We start from the raw sequence: 16,639 nt of genomic DNA, 5'->3' as shown, positions 1-16,639 counted from the left end.
ATCGAAATGTAACAGTACTGGGGAGTGATCTGAAATGCCCCGCGCCAGATGGCACACCTCTCCCACCCTCCCAGCATAGGCCGCCGGGACAAGGATGTAATCAAGCCGCGAGAGGCTACCATGGGCACCCGAGTGGAAGGTGTATTGCCGCTGTGCAGGATGCTTCAGTCGCCAGCAATCCACCAGGCCCAGAGTATCTAAAAGGCCGGACAGCCAGGCCTGTGCCCGGGGGAGGTCCCTAGGGGGATGGCGATCCATAGACCCAGAAACTACCGCATTAAAGTCCCCCCCAACCACCAGCAGGCCACCCGGGAGGTCCAGGAGGAGGCGCCCCAAATCCGCAAATGTAGTAGATTGTAACCCAGGCGGGACGTACACTGATATAAAAACAAACACTCTACCCTCCATTCTACCCACCAGAACAGTGTAGCGTCCCCTCTCATCATGGCGCACCTCATCAATCTCCAACGGGAGCGAGTTCTTAATCATGATACCCACCCCCCGCGAGCCCGAGGTGAAGCCCGAGTGGGCCACCAAACGATAGCCTCGCCGATTCATGGCATGAAAGGAGTTACCTATAAGGTGTGTCTCCTGCAGGAAGATAACATCTGGTGAGATACGTTTCAGGTACTGCAGGACCACACCACGCTTAATCCTGTCCCCCAGGCCGTTAACATTCCATGACAACACAGTCAAATCCCTACCCCCCATCATACGTAGAAGCAATCAGTCGTCCCCCACAGAGCATCTCGAGAGCAACAATACAGTAAAGGGCTTGCCTTGCGGTGCAAACAAACAACACACCCCCCCACCCCCCCATCCCAACAGAACTCCCCCCTCCCTGCACCCCTGCATGAGCCCAGACAGCCCCCCCAAAGTGCAGTGTGCCTGTCGCCCCATAGATGAAAACTAACTAGTCCCCCAGAGGAGGAGGGAAGCCCCCAACAGACCCCACACGACCTCCATCGGAGGGGAACATAAACGATCAGTAAATGGTAAAGGAATGTTGTCCAGAGCAAGGCCTATTCTTCACCCCTCAGTTCTGATCCGGCGGGCCCTCCCCGCCAACCGCACCCCCCCCACCCCCTCGGCCCCGATCTCCAGGCAGAGTGTCCAACCAGTCCCCAGCCGCCTCGGGTCGGTCAAAAAAGTGCGTGCGCCCATCCACCTCCACCCTTAGGTTAGCTGGAAAAAGCATTGAGTACTTAAGGTTCAGGTCCCGTAGGCGACGTTTAACTCCGAGAAAACTCAATCTCAGTTTTTGGACCGCCGGAGTAAAGTCTGGGTAGAAATGCACATCCATGTTATCAAGCTTGACCGGTCCCTGTTGCCTGGAGGTCTGCAGGATAGCGTCTCTGTCCCGAAAATTAAAAATCCGGGCAATGAGAGGCCGCGGCGGGGCACCGGCCTTAGGTCTGCCCCCAGGGACCCGGTGAGCACGTTCCACCGCAAAAAGCTTACTCAGCCCCCGGGGCTGGAGATGGGTAAGGATCAATTCTTCCACAAAAAGATCTGCCGCTTCCGCCTCTCGTCCCTCCGGCACTCCCACAATGCGAACGTTATTCCTCCGGGCCCGACCCTCGGAATCCTCCAGTCGCCGGTCCATCAGGGCGCTCGCCTGGCCAAGCCGGCGCACCTCCTTTTGGAGGGCCACCACGTCCGTCGTGAGGCTCGTTGTGGTGTGGGCCAGGGAATCGACCCGGTCGGTGGTTTTGGACAAGTCAGCCCTCACAAGGCTAACATCCACCAGGACCGAGTCTATCTTTTGCGCTAGGGTGTCGAAGCGCCGGTCCACCGAGGCCTTCATCTCTGCGATGGCGCCCATGACGTCCCGGAGGGTCAGGTCCACCGGTTGAGCAGATGCCTCCGTCGGGCCCGCCGGGGATGTGCGCGATGTCTCCGGAGATCCCTTCTGGAGGGTGTAGCGGTCCATACTGTTGGATTGAGGCGCCGGGCCGCGGCGGGTCGTCTTCACCTTCGCCCGGTCGCCATCTTGTTTGGTGGACATGCCTGCTCTCCCACCGTCGTGCCAATCTCCTCGAAAGGGCCGATAAACCAGTTCACGGGTTCCGGGGGGGGGGGGGAGGGCGACCACTGGGCCGCAGGACGACTCACGGCCGGCGGGTCAGCCGGGCACCTGGACAAGGCCACACCACCGCACCCCGCTCCGCAACCCTACCTCGCTTGAGGGCAAGGAGAGCGCAAAAGCGAAAGTGAAAGCACGGGATACGCGAGTCGCCCAGCCCTGCCCGCCGCTGTTGTTCGCTTTGTCCCCGGATCGCCCCACTACTCCAATCCGGGGGGCCAGCGCGGAGAGGGCCGCAACCTTCAATCGGTGCTCCCACCGGTGTCCGGGGTCCGAGTCGAAAAAGAAAAACGGATGGCGCCTCAGCTCGGGTTCACCGATGCAGTCCCCTCAACAAGGACAGGATATAGCCAGGATTAATTCAGGAGGTCGCGGTGGTCCTCGGGAGCCTCGCACCTACGCGGCCATCTTGGTTGCGCGCTAGGCTCCTCCCATAAGAAATCTTAAACACTTTAAAACTTCCTTGTTCTCACACCCCCTTGAGACCTGAAATGGCTCCTCAACAGCATACTAAAACTGCAAGAACTAGTTGATCTACACGCTTTAATAATGATATCGATATTACACAGAACTGTCAGAACTGAATATTAATGTACATGATGTACATCATGCCTCCGATTAATGCCTAATTTATCCTGCAAAGTCAACATTGATATTTTCTACAATTTTTCAGCAATGTGCTATGGAAAATATAGAAAAAAGAGGGTAATGCTAATACCTAAGGCAGAATGTGAGGCATTAAGTACTAAGTAGAATGATAAACAAACTATTATTGGAAAGGCAGATAAAGGCGAACATGTGGTGGTTCTTAACTTTAAGGATTGCTATAGGGAAGTCCTCAGGCAACTCAATGACAGAGTGTTATGAAGAAATGGATAGATATAGGTATTTGACAGCTAGAAGGAAGTTGTCAGAAATGTTACAGAAGTGGCATGATTAAGAAATGTTATCAGAAGATGAAGCTAAAAACCTTAAGACAGATTCCCCTAAACTACCGCTAATTTGTTTTCTACCAAAGATACTTAAGAAAATTGCTCCAACTCCTGGTAGACCCATCATTTCAGGTATAGTGTCATGTGGTCACATTTGGGTCGAGCACCACCATTTTACATCTTCACATACAAACCTGACATCTTTCCTTGAACATTGCAAATTGACATTTGACACACATTTCATTGCGTGCCTATGGAGGATAATATTCTCTGAAATGGCTTTTGCTTACCTTTCCACTTTGTAAGTATATTACTACGTACCTTGAACATTCTGTACAAGGGCTAAGTTCATTACGCAAAATGTTGTTGTTTGTTTTGTCCGCTCAGTGATAGAACTATCACATTAGAATAAACAATAGCAGCCTAACTGGGACATCTGCATGGCAATTTGGGTGATGTTTTGTATATAAACAACATCACTTCCTTGTCTAGTTAGAGAAGCATTTTGCTGGCACTGAGAGGTCACCACATGCCGGAATCCCAGCCAAGCTGATTCCTATTTACCTCTGATAGGGATGCTGCCTAGCTCTCCATCAAGACTGGCATCCTGATCACACTTACCCACAGGTAATGGGGAGTTAGAGCACCCTACATGGATTTGGGTAGATTCACCCACCCTAGGCACACTAGAATAGGTAGCGCTAGGTAGCAGAACGACATAATACAGTACTTATATGCTGGCATATATTTTCTGTTACAGCACGAAGGTCGAATTAATGATCTTCTTCACCATTCTCATCATGCTGATCACATTATTCTGTTTCCTTCAATTGGTTATTGCAGCGCATGTCTTTTGTACAAGAATCACAATGCTTCAATAAATATTGAAAAGCCTTGCTGAGTATTTCCTGTGCATCTCTTTGGGAATGCATGAGTGGCCAAACTAAAGGATTCTACATCTAGTACCATGATTTCCTTGGGGAGTCAGGGTGCTCATGTGTGGAGGTTGCACAATCCATTTGTTACCTGGTCAGGTTTGGGGTACAGATGGTGCACTGTGAGCTAGCAGTACTAAGGCCAACATATCCTGATGGTGTGCGTGGAATCAGCCTCGCACCGTCCTGAAGTTTATGTTGGCCAACATAAGCATAGTTTTTACTGAGAAAGTATAAGCTGTATGACATGGTTCCACCAAAGTTCTAGCTTGGGTTCCTATTTAATGGATCACCCGAGTAGTTTTCTTTTGTGTACTCAAAGACCCCTACTCACCTCTTAACCTGAGACATCGAGATGTTAGGGAAAAATCCTCTGGAGCTGAGTAGGGAACCCCTATGAATTGGCTGTAGGTTGTTCAAGCTTGAACCATTCAACGGATCACCCCAAAGAGTTACCCTCTTTGAATTTCACATATTTATATGACTGATGACAAAGCAGCAATAAACATAACAGTAAGCTGCAGATATGCAGATACCCAGATGCTGCAACAACGTGGACTGCCCCTTGCTGGTGGAGACGTTACCTTTGTGGTTTAGGACCACAAAACATTCAGGCAGACAAATGTTCCACAACAGGCAGAATTTTGAACAACCTGTCATGGTCTGGATTGTCCCAGGGAAATACAGTAGAATTGCCATTGAAATGCAGTATATGCTGCAATAACAAAAAACGATCTCTGCTCATGTATGGTGTAAAGATGACTGTTACCCAAACTGTGCGAGTAGATCAGTAGGACTCAAGTTTAGTTTGTGCACTAACCCTATTTTGAGTGTAAGGCCCAAAAACATATTCAGCTCCTCAAGTGAAGTGGGAGTCCACCGATGTGCCCTAGGATGAGTCCCAGGAGTGCCTCCATGCTCCCTCAGAAATGGTTTTGCACGTAAATTTGTTTGCTGCACAATTTGCTTGAAAATTCAACATCCAGAAAGAGATGGACATAGCCAATCAGCAAAAAATTGGCTGTATCGACTTTACATCCAGCATCACCAGTGGATGCCCGAATATGGGGCTGAACTAAATTGGAGGGCTGCCAATAGAGCACTCAGTCTGTGCTTGCTGGCGCATGTGCCTGCTTTCTGGGTTGGTGTAATCTGCTACGGTCGCTCCGCTGCACAGACTGTGCTTGCGAAGGGCCAGCACGACTGCCATCATCATGTCCCTCAGAATCGCTGGAAGAGGAGTTATCATATGGAACTCCACAGACTGACAAATCACTTCCAGGGTCTACTCCATTTTCCTCACCCTCAGATGCTGCCACAGAGCTGTCCTCCATAGCCCGAGTTAGGGCCTAGGCAGCAGTCATCCACCGAGACACCATCTCTGCTGACTTCCTAAAACCTTCCATCTAAAACACAGTCCTACGTAGAAGACAGAAGTATTGTTCTAAATCAGACGGTGGGTGTGTGCACTTGTGAGATATGTGCAACAGTATATAAACAAAATAAGACTTATCTTATATGGTGAATCTGCAGGTTCTCCAAAGACATTAAAGAAGACAAAAAAAGACACTATGACTTTACTGTGCAACATACCCAACATCACAGCATACTTATATCATGGCTTATGCAAACCTTTATTGTTGGGGGAGCTGCTGGGCCTTTGCCAGTATATAAGTAATTTTCCAAATCTACAGATCTACCTTTGATCTCAAGAAGCATACATTCATATAGCAGCCCCTGCAACTTTTTGCACAGGCGTGCTCTTTATGAAAACCCAATGTGCTTTCACCAGGGTCAGTGGAATCATGCAGTAGGATAGCACCAAATTATGAGACAGGGTTGCCTAAATTATGCAGAAAGAGAAGGCAAGTTATGCAGCATAATGCACACTTTTTTGATAGTATGACTTCATTACTTCATGATTTGCAAACATGGTAATACTGTCTGGGCAAACATTTCACTTCATTAGTGCCAGTTTAGCAACCAAATGCAGAAATATGCAACTGAAAGAAGACTATTCATCTTTGTGCATGCCTTTCCACTGCGTTCAAACCAAGTGATGCCTTTGCATTACAGTACACTGCATATGTTACATAAACCTATCATCTGCTGCATAACCTGCAGATGGTAGATGTATGTGGCATATGCAGTATACAATTTCTTTACAATGTGTGTTTTCCCCGGGGGTGGGGGTGGTACAATCGCCCCTTCTAAGGGAAAACACTAATTAAAAAATATATATATATGCCCCCAAAGGAGATCAACCTGGGAGAAGTGCTGAGTGTCGACCACCCTGCCTATATTTCTTTACTTTTTTGTTTTTGCGAAATGTGATTCCCTGGTAGCCAAGATCGTTCCCTTTTCCCCTCCAAAATTTGGGGCCCATGCGCAAGGAGGGCCGACTCCTTGACAATTTCACCTCCAATTTTCTTTCTTTATTTATTTTTCATTCCCCTGTGGTGTGATTGTGCCTCCCCAGTCAGTTAGGAAGGAATTTGTTGAAACATGATGTACATCTGAAAAAGTGTGTAACGAATAATCATCAAGCCATTTATAGACATAACATAACACTAAAAGAGATGCTAAATCCTAGTGATATCACTAAATTTACAAATACACAAAATGCAACCTTGTGGCTAACAATGGAAAAAGGATTTTTCATAATTGGGCACTGCAATTGTTATCATTCTCAAATGGTAGACAAAAGGAACTTGTCGACAGTTTCAATAATAATTATTATTTATTGATCGACCAATAGCATGATCATAACCAGCATCAAAAAAAATCTAATACACACATTATCACATTTAAGAGCGTTTCTTAAGATAGTGTTTTTAAAACCTTGCTGCAGATCAACTGTCCGTTAGACATGAAAATTACACAATTTTGCAATTCTAAAAGTAATGATACAAATATAAGACACATGAATTAAGATCAGTCTGACCCCAGCACTTATTGCAACAGGGCTTTTGATCTCAACCACCAAGCACATAAGGAACATGATGTTGAAACATGATGTACATATGAAAAAGTGTATAAAGAATAATCACCAAGCCATTTATGGACATAACATAACACTAAAAGGGATGTTAAGTCCTAGTGATACCACTAAATATACAAATAAACAAAATGCAACCTTGTGGCTAACAATGGAAAAAGGATTTTTCATAATTGGGCACTGCAATTGTTATCATTCTCAAATGGTAGACAAAAGGAACTTGTCGACAGTTTCACTATTAATTATTATTTATTGATCGACCAATAGCATGATCATAACCAGCATTAAAAAAAATCTCTAATACACACATTATCACATTTAAGAGCATTTCTTGTGTTTTAAAAACCTTGCTGTAGATCAACTGTCAGTTAGACATAAAAAGTAAAATGTTGCGATTCTAAAAATAATGATACAACTATAAGACACATGAATTAAGATCAGTCTGACCCCAGCACTTATTGCGACAGGGCTTTCGATCTCAACCACCAAGCATATAACAGGTATCTAGTTATAGCAAAGACAAGCCACTTTGTCGTGTCTGATCGGAATATGCGTAGTGCTTCAGAGGGGCGTAAGAAGGAGAGAAGTCGACAGGCTGGAATAATCCAAGTTTTCCTTGTGCTTCCATACGCAGGGCATATGAAAATAAAGTGCTCTATGGACTCTTGGGCAGTCTGACATAATGGCCACGCGGGAGAGATTATTGCATTTGCCCCTCTATTTTTCCATGCATTTAATGGAAGGGTCCCTAGCCTGAATTGATTGTACAGTGCTCATGCCTGGGGTGGTTCAATTTCATCCATATACACGTCGAAGCTAAAACAGCATTTTACAAGTGGCTGGGGGGGGTCTAATCTTAAAAAGGGGATTGTTTATTTTAAGAAATTGTGTTTTAACACTGGATGTAAGGTGCATACTCCTACATGTAATCTTGAATCTTCAAGAGGTTGTGCTGAATGGCTGGCGTATTTCTTTTGTAAATCAATACAAATTTGTTTATCAAAAAAACAGCATATTACATTTAAAAATTGCAGGGTTAAAGTGCCACGTGCTACAGTATCATTACAGGAGAATTTTTTTTAAAAAAAACCAATATCTCTTCTTTAGGAGAGGGTTCATTCTTTTCGTGATGGAACTAGGGGCCTCCCACAGCTTACCCATGCCCAACCTATACAACCACATCCTGACCCTATTAAACCAGGGCAATTCGCCTTTCTGGTTTTGGAGGGTTAGTAATTCCACCACTGCTTCTTTTACAGGGATGTCCATATTATTAGTCCAAATTCTAACCCAAAACATCAATGCTTTGAGTACAGCAAAGTGAGAAATGGATTTGACCCCTAGATCGAGGCCCAGTGGTAATATTGGTGTGTTGATTGGGACACTGACGATTGCCCTTAAAAATGTATTTTCCGCTACCTCCAACTTTTTTGTATTCTCCAGGCCCCACAGTTCAGCTCCATATAGGGCTGCCCCTAGACCATTGGTCCTGTGTATTTCGAGTGTGGGGGAGATTGGGCGAAAAGTAGAGCTCCTTATCCTCCTTGCTATTGCACAGTCCACATGTTGTAATGCCAGCTCACTCCTCTGTAATTGGGGGGTCCATGCTAGGTTGTCACTAATTCTGACTCCCAGGTAATAACATACCTTAACCTGCTCTAGATGTTAGGGTACCCAGTTTCAATAATAAGGTTTATGAGCTACTTGAATGTATTAACTGCAATTCCCCATTTTTTCCCCATTTTTTCAATCCATGTGTGATCACCAGTGTGTGCAATACATTGTATTTTGGATCACCCATTAGGAAGCTCAAAATAAGATGGCAGGGACATCTGAGAGCCTTACGGAATAGAGATACAAGATACTCTCTAGCTGTACATTTCTGGAATAACATATAGAATCGGACATTCCTGAGATCAGATACACTGGTTTGACGACAGTACATCCACATAGGAGAAATGGAGATAGAATATTAAAACTATGAAAACTTGAACACTTTAGATTCATAAATTGTGGGCTGTACACAGGGGTTTGAATGCAGATGAAGAGCTTAAAATTTGGTTTGAATAATAATTCTAATGAAGATTGTAACGTAATATTTTATGGTATATGTCATAAAACAAATTTAGGATATTAAGAGAGTAATTATGATCTACTAGCTCTCATTCAGAATGTAGGATATATCAAAAGTATAAATATATTTATCACAAAATACCTTACAGTAACAAGTTGTGTATTTCCCCCAAAAAATTACGATTATGAACTGCAAAGTAACAGTATGGTCATAAATGCAGTAAGAGATTCTTTCTAAATAAAGAAATAGAATGTAGCTAAGTGGTACGGCTCCCGGCTATAAGAGTGGATTTGACTATAAAACAGGTTTGACTCAAAGTCCAAACCAATTTAGCAAGTATTAAACAGAGTGATTACTGCATGCACGTGATGTGTAAAATTACGAGGTTTCTAGTGAAGGGCAGGGATAGGCAAATCTTTTGCAAACAATGGAAAGCATTTTTAAATTTGCATGTAATAAACTATATCAAGAAGTGAGGGGTCTGATCGCTGAATACCACCCAATGCCCCTTCTGACACCTAAAATCACCCTTACCACCCAATTCCCGTACCCATCCCTAATAAACATATACCAATAATGGCCCTGAGGACCACCACCCTCCAGGACCACCTCCTGCAATGTCCCGGGGTGCCCACCCCCGGGACATTGCTGTTTGCTATGGCTTGGCGGTAGCACTGCTACTACCAAGTCATAGCAAACACTGCTCCGTCTTAGTAAGCGAGAGCAGAAAATGCTCTCACACACTAGAATCAAAGCAGAATTGCTTTTGGACAAAGGGAGCAGGATGTTAGCAGCTCCCTCTGGCCAAAAGCAATACCGGCTCCCGCAGGACATGGGGAGCCGACAGAGACCAGGGGGGACTTCAGGCTCCCCATTTAAAAAGTGGGTGCCCTGGGTGGGACCAGGACACTCAGTAGAGAGGCCTATCCCTTGGGGATGGGATCCCTCTGGCCGAACTCGGCCCGTTGGGGGGCTAGGCGGTTCCCTCGCTTTTTTATATAAAAAAAATTAAATTAAAAAGGGGCAGGCCCTGGGGGATTGGGTGCCTGGGGCCGAAATAGGCCCAGGAGGGGGACTGCGCGGCCCCCCTCCCTTTAAATAAAAAAATAAATGGGAGGCCGGGCCCTGGAGAAGGTGGGGCAGGCGGCCCCCCTCCCCATTTCATAAAAAACTGGCCCCAGGGCATGGTGTCTCTGGGACAAAAATCAGCCTGGGGGGCACGAAGGCCCCCTCCCTTTTAGAAATAAAAAAGGCAATAGGCCCCAGAGGCACGGCCAACCTCCCTTTTAAAAAAAAAAAAAGAAATGAAAGGCCGGGCCCCAAGGGGTGGGGTCCCCTGGGCGGTAATTGGCCTAAGATGGGGGGCCACCCGGCCTCTCTCCCCATTTCATAAAAGACTGACCCCGGGGGATGGGGTCCCTGGGGCTAAAATCAGCCTGGGAGGGGGGCTGCGTGACCCCCTCCCCTTTATTTATATTAAAAAAATAAAGTAGGGGCAGGCCAAAAGGGCTGAAATAGACCCATGAGGAGGGCCGCGCGGCCCCCCTCTCTTTTATATTTAAATAAAAAATAAAAAAGGGGCACGGCCACCCTTCCCATTCCATAAAAGACTGGTCTCAGGGGAAGGGGTCCCTGGGGTCGAAATCGGCCCAGGCAAGGGGTGCTACGCAGCCCCCCTTTCCTTACAAAAGAAAGAAAAACCTCTGGCAAGTCACTGGAGGCCACGCCCCCTTCACCACCTCTCCTGATGCAGCGGTGGTTGGGGAATGAATTCCCCATGAATGTTGGGGGTCTGTGGGGCCAACAAGCCCTCCTGTTACTTAAGTCCCCAACAGCGGGATTGCTGAGAGGACTTGAAGGCCACGCCCCCTTTCTTCGCCACGCTTTAAAATCGCCTCCTGGCGTGCTGCTGGTTGAGGAATGAATCCCACTTTACTTCTGAAGGCCCCAGTGGACTTCTTCCCCCAACCAGTAGTGCGCCAAGAGGTGCGTTTGCAGAGTGGTGGAGAAAGGGGGCGTGGCCTCCAACAATCTCTCAGCAATCCTGCTGTGTGGGACTTACTGGAGGTAACAGGAGGAGTAGTTGGCCCCCAAGGGCGTCCTTACTGGTTTCCTCACTGCTCTTATTTGCACCGGCCGCAACTGCTCTGCAACTAACTTGCAAACTTCTTCAAACTTCTTTCACAACAAGATTGCCAACATCTACAGAAACTTCAGACCCCAACCCAAGACCACTGACTTCTTCAAGCTACACAACGACCCCGCTACCACTACAGACATCTGACTAGCCAAATGAAGCTAGCTCGCCTCACAGGACACCGCCTCCATCATGAACTCGGTCCACTCAGAAGCCTCAACCGACCCAAGTCCTCACCACGTCTTCAACCTAGGCAAAGCCAGAATCAGCCTCCTACCTACCAACTTGTTCAACACTGCAATTTCCACAGCCACCTCCCTGAGGACTGGAAACATGCAGAAGTCAAAGCCCTACTTAAGAAACCATCAGAGGAACTCAGCGAACTCAACAACTTCCGACCAATCTCCCTGCTCCCATTCTCGGTCAAAGTATTAGAAAAATACATCAACCAACAACTCTCCTTACATCCTACTCTACTCCTCCCATTCCAGATTCTGAAGCAACCAGAGCGCTGAGACAGTCCTCATTGCAGCTACCGACAAAATCCGAGCCCTACTTGACTCAAGAAAAACTGCGGCTCTGATCCTCCTAGACCTCGTGGCAGCCTTCGATACAGTCCCCCATCACACACTCATCACAAGGCTGCACAACATAGGCATTAAAGGAGCTGCTCTCAGATGGAAAGCATCTTTCTTCACTGGAAGAACACAAAAATTCTGCCTTCCCATTTCACCTCTGTACCCAAGGAAATCATCTATGGAGTACTCCAAGGATCCTCGCTCAGCCCACCCTCTTCAAAACGTATCTGACACCACTGGGCATCATAGCCAAAACCCACTGACTCACCATCATATCCTATGCTGATGAGACACAACTCATCCTCTGTCTCTCAGACGACACTACCAAGACCAACTTCCACAACTGCATGACAGACGTTGCCAACTGGATGTAGGACAACTGCCTGAAGCTCAATGCTGATAAGAGAGAGGTACTGATTTTTGGACACAAAAGCTCTCCATGGGACCTATCCTTGAGGCTCTCGGACCTACTCCTACCCCCACTGACTACGCTAGGAACCTAGGCATCATTCTGGACAACAAGCTAACCATGATGACTCAGGTAAACTCTGTCTTCCCCTCCTGCTTCTTCATCCTCCCCATGCTTCATGAGATATTCAAATGGTTACCTCAAAGCTCAAGACGCACCATCACCCAGGCCCTCATCTCCAGCCGACTGGACTACTGCAATCACCTCCTCTGATGACTACAGACCATTGAAAATGCCACAGCCAGACACTTCCTGAATCTCCCTAGACAAACCCACATCACCTCCTACCTCAGGGAACTCCACTGGCTCCCGGAACAGAAAAGATTGAAGTTCAAGTTCCTGACCCATGCATACTAGGCCCTACACAACTGCAGACCCGCCTACTTGAACCGCCGGCAGAACTTCCATCAGCCCACCAAACATCTCCGCTCTGCGTCCCTTTCTCTTACCCTCACCCAGTGCATCCGACGTAGCAGATGGGGAGGTCACTTCTTCTCCTACTTAGTAGTGAAGACATGGAATGAGCTACCCTTTCATCTAAGGACCTCCCCATCTCTTCCAAAGTTCCAAAAGTCCCTGTAAACATGGCTATTCAGCTAATCAACTGGATGCTGCCAGCGCCTAGATATCCTCATGGTGTCAAGTCTTGCGCAACCAGTGTGTGTATCACACGCTGGCCGGTGCGAGAGTTGAAGGAGGAACTACTTGAGTAGTTCTTCCTTTTGGTTGTTGAGTGGATGCATGTGTACATGATGCCACATGTGTAGGCATCGGCGACCAGCTCGGACGCGTCAATTAAAAAAGCCACATCCAAGTTTGAAACGGTGCTTGGCTTCACGCTGTTTTGCCTGGTCCAGTTTTCTTGGACGTTTGAGCCCCGGCTACCTCCCTGCATTAATTCTGCCCTCATTACTGAACCGCTTGGGATATCCTAGTGTACTTTTGAGCCCCGGCCCCTGCATGCATTCTGTCCTCATTATTGACCCGCTTGGGATATCCTCTTGTACTTTTGAGCCCCGGCCACTGCATGCATTCTGCCCTTATTACTGACCCACTTGGGATATACATGTATACTATCGTGCCCAGGCTCCCTCCATGCATTTGTTCCCTGATTGATTGAGGGTATTCCTCATTGCCCCACTGAGTTCTTCTCCCTGCATTCTATGCTTGTCAACTTCTCAGAATTTGTGTGAAGGGCATATTCCTTTCTTGAGCCCACCATCATTTCTAGGATGTGGCTACTTACCTGCAACTTGTGGAGTTCCTATCATGTGTAAAAGTACTGGTTGCCATCCTCTCTTGCCTCCTGCCTTGAAGAGGCCATTTGTCATCAAGAAGACTTTAGAGGATTTTTCACTTGACTCATTCAAAATCAGGTCAGTGCACTGAGCCTGCTGCTCCAACAAACTTTATTGGCCATTCAATGCAACTCTATAGAAGATCGGTATAATATTTGAAGTATCAAACTAATGGATCTTCTCATCTGTTCTGACGGATTCTCAGGATCAGATTTCCCTGGATAGTCTTACCTCTCAGCACATATGTTCCCCAGGGAGGTTGAAGGACTTCAGGCTTTTGATATTTATGTGAGGGGTGAGTGAGTTTATAAGGGGTTTAGAAATCCCAGTTAGTAAATCTCTGTGTATGTAACTATACTTTCCAAGATTGTGTCTGATTATCTCTATGGGAATATTTTAGGAATCACAAGCGCCAGGTAACATGGGTCATCAGATTGGGATATGAACCAGCCAGGTGTACCAATCCTAGAGTTTTGTCTTCTCTCCCTCCCTACCCTCTCCTTTCCTTGCCCAGTGTTGCCCCTGGGTATATTCCTCAGACACCTGTTTTTTTCTTTTGGTTACTGGAGACTGTTCCTAGGAGCTATAGGGAGGATAATCTTCGCTCCTGCAGTTTCCAGGTTTCAGGTGAGTGGAGACTTGACACACGGTTGACAACAAGTGCTCTACAAATGCCAATTTGAGCACTTATATGTGTATTTTTAAGGATGTTGATACAACTTGGGGATTTACATACCAAGTGTAGATTTGTCTGATTTACTAAAAATTGGATTAACAAGTATGTGGTTATGAATTAGGATATGTCTCAAAACTTTTTTTGATGAATATGATTCAGTGGTGTGTAAACTTCTGAAGTGAAGACACAACTATCTTGAATCTAACAGGAATGATGTAATGAAATACATTTTCTCTTGACAATTAACATAGTGATACATGAAATAGCGTGTGATGAAAGAGAGATCCAGGATGTTTTTCAAGAACATCATGAGGTAGAAATTATATTTTAATTATGTAAATGAAACAGTGTAGAGACATTTTGATGTTCACAATTTTACATTGTAATGGGTACTCATGTCTTTATTTGTCTTTTTCAGTTTTTGTATTTTAGTAATTATCTCAGCACTATATTTTGATCCTTAAGAAGTAATCAAATTGTAAAACTTGTTTTGGCCAATTAATATTATACAAAATATTAGCTGACTCCGAGAACTGTGCCCTAAACATATTATTTTGAACAATAAACCTGTAGAATGGATGTGAGCACTCTTATGTAATGGCTATAGCAAGTGCTCTACAAATATTCCACGTAAATAATTACATTTTCTTTTGTGATTTAAATGTTGTTTCTTTTGAAGACTGCTTTTGTCCAGTTGTATGTACTTTTGTTGTAGTTCGGGTCAGATTTGAAAACTGGACTTACTTTGGGGTGTCCTGAAACCTTATGTTTTTTCAGAAGAGTATCAGGTTTAGTGCCTCTGAAGTGGTGGATACATCCTAAACCGTCTAACAAGATGGCCCTCCCTTTATATATGCGTTTCCTAAAATGGCTGCTGCCACGTCTAATTAGTGTTCTTGATCTCAATGATCATGCGTATTCAACTAAGAAGAGTATCAGATGCTCTATGGTCCCACACAATGGCCGCATTGCATGGACATGTGTCTCAACATGGATAACAACCCAAACTCTTATTTCGCTGACAGCAGTTGTGGGGTCAGAATTTGCTCAGGGGTTGCACATGAGTACATGAGCAGTGATGTCAAAGCCACTCAGGAGGTGTTTCCACACATCATGCAGCTTGTGAGGTGGAGGTGGATGTGTTTTGCTCTGAAGGAAGGAGAACTGTACTCAGTGATTCCATCCCTCACTGTGTGGGGATTTACGATGTGCCTGGTCAGAGCCTACCATAGAAGGAGCCAAGCCTATGCATGGGGCAGCCAATTTAGTATGCTGGACAGAGGACAGTCAATCGAGTTAAAGAGGGAGCCATTTTGAAGGCTTGAGAACTTAAAGTAACAGCATTTTTGTAATTTTAATTTTTTCACACAGAGATTTTGGACTTCTTGTGTTTAACAAGGGTTTAATGAGATTAAATTATACATTTATGTTTGAAGTGGGAGAATATGCGGACAAAAATGAGATGGAACAAGACTGTGGAAAATATGGCTAGAGACTGGAAAGGTTGTTTCCTCAATATAATACAAAGTAAGTGTGGCAAAGCGTAGTTTAAAGTTTTAGAAAGTAAAGCTGAAGAGACATTTTGATCTACAGGAAAGGGAAGATTGTTTAAAAACCTGTGGTCATTGACTGCAGTAAAGGTTTCACATAGGATGAAACGTGGATGTTGCTGATTTGAGTGCTATGTTTACCAGAATTCCCCATGAGTAAGATAGGTGAAGAGGATCCCCACAGTGAACTTTGGCTTAAGAGTGCTGAGAGCTTGTATTATGGCGAGATGAATGGCCTTGATAGAATTGATAATTGTAAAAAGTCTTGTATGAGGAAGCAATGTTTGTGTCTTGTGATGAAACATCGAGAAGTGCATAGATGGAGCTCAGAAGATCCACCTAAAAAAGACTCCAGCTGAAGGTGAAAAAGAATAATAAGGACCAATTAATGTACCTTTTAAGGAGGTCTGTGATTGACCCCTTTAATATTAGACGTCATATCTTACACAAATAATATCAATAGCGGCATGTTGCTGAGCACCTTAACTTCTTAATAAGAAGAAAGATTCCAAAGGAGGAGAGAGCCCGCCCGAGGATTGAATGTTCAAGGCCTTGTTACTTTATAAAGTGATGAAAATTCTGAAAGTTAATGCTAACATTTTTGTCTGTATTGGAAAATGTTGCAGAGATCCTCACAAAGCTTTGATAAGGTTATTAAAAAATGTCAAGTCCCTTTGTCAAATTTTTTGGGACCCCTAATCACAAAGCTGTTGATCTAATTGAAGATGCTCATATTCAGAAGAAAAGGTTGCTGTAAATGAATTCCACCAGTGAGTTTGTTCATGGAGTAATATCAATTGAGCATTTTCCATGGAAAGGAAGAAGGGTATATCAAAATAGATCCAAAGCTTACTGATAAAACAAGTAATGATAGAGGTCCAGTAGCTCATAGAATATTGTATGGTG

The sequence above is a fragment of the Triturus cristatus genome, chromosome 3_2 (assembly GCF_964204655.1).
Source record: "Triturus cristatus chromosome 3_2, aTriCri1.1, whole genome shotgun sequence".
NCBI lineage: Eukaryota > Metazoa > Chordata > Amphibia > Caudata > Salamandridae > Triturus > Triturus cristatus.
This window is presented reverse-complemented; position numbering follows the sequence as displayed.